Source organism: Perkinsus marinus (assembly GCF_000006405.1).
Source record: "Perkinsus marinus ATCC 50983 genomic scaffold scf_1104296972494, whole genome shotgun sequence".
NCBI classification, from domain to species: domain Eukaryota; phylum Perkinsozoa; order Perkinsida; family Perkinsidae; genus Perkinsus; species Perkinsus marinus.
The window spans coordinates 1-1,104 of record NW_003201721.1 but is presented as its reverse complement, the minus strand read 5'-3'; the positions used below and the strand labels follow the sequence as shown (position 1 = coordinate 1,104).

The 1,104-nt window shown below is 46.7% G+C and overlaps 3 non-coding genes across 3 annotated transcripts; all 3 read left to right on the top strand.

The window, feature by feature from the left end:
* The first annotated feature begins 2 nt into the window (after positions 1 to 2).
* Positions 3 to 86, top strand: Pmar_PMAR028581. The gene has a single exon. It is a non-coding gene; the product is annotated as a tRNA-Tyr (tRNA).
* A 516-nt stretch (positions 87 to 602) lies between these two features.
* On the top strand, positions 603 to 675 carry Pmar_PMAR028580. The gene has a single exon. It is a non-coding gene; the product is annotated as a tRNA-Lys (tRNA).
* Positions 676 to 849: 174 nt separating this feature from the next.
* Positions 850 to 922, top strand: Pmar_PMAR028579. Its single transcript has one exon. It is a non-coding gene; the product is annotated as a tRNA-Asn (tRNA).
* The last annotated feature ends 182 nt before the right edge of the window (positions 923 to 1,104 follow it).

Below are 1,104 nucleotides of genomic sequence, written 5' to 3'. Positions count from 1 at the left end.
TGACCGGCATAGCTCAGTTGGTAGAGCGTCCGACTGTAGTGATAAAGTAATCGGATGGTCCCTGGTTCGATTCCGGGTTGCCGGAAGTATTTTATTTGATATTCCGGCTACGCTGAACAATGTTGAATTATCAAAATGGCCGAACTTTCTCTCAACTAGTTGATCCTCTCGATAATTTTATAGCTCTCTCAACATTGTTCAGGCGGGAAAAGGTCAAGCGTGTTTCGATCTCGTCATTAACTGCTAAGTTTATCGCAAAATGAGCTTTCTGAGCAACTACCCGTTACCCCCGCTAGAGAGTGACTGGTGACACGAAATGAGTGAAAAAGGACAAGAGTATGCCTCCGCCTGTCTGTCCTTGAACAGTAGTATCACCAATCACCAACGCATAGAAGAATCTCATGCGTAGCTCCACCCGTTGCGCGTTTAGTATCGCTCGAGTACATAAATCTGCCGACTCAATTACTTGCTACGCATTCCCTCGTTCTCCTCCCATTCAAAGGATGGTCTCGTATGGACAGCTAGAGACCACTAATCGTCCTAGGATACCACATGCATAACAAGAGTTCAACTGAGTATCCGTATAGTCGACCGTTCATTCGGCCCGTCTAGCTCAGTCGGTAGAGCGCAAGGCTCTTAACCTTGTGGTCGTGGGTTCGAGCCCCACGGTGGGTGTAGTTTATCAAATGAACTTTATGTTCACGGCCCATTAGCGCAGTGGGCAAAATTGTCAATTTGAATATTATAGCATTCTGCTCCGGTGAGATGACCTAAGGTCATGACCGAAGGAAATTGACTCATGTGAGTCTTCAAGGAGAACAACTTGAGGAGTTGATGAAATATGTTGTTGCTCCGCTAGCTCAGTAGGCAGAGCGTGTGGCTGTTAACCACAAGGTCGGTGGTTCGAACCCATCGTGGAGCGCTTGATGAGATCACTTTTTGAATTCGAACACGTGTAGACGACTAATTCTCGCATTCACCGCGCTATACATGTAGCAAAGACGCACCAGTGGTGACTAAAATGAAATTCAAATGCTTTCGGGAAGCAGAGGATATCTCGGTGACATGCAAGGTTGACCGGCAATAGCTCAGTTGTAGAGCGTC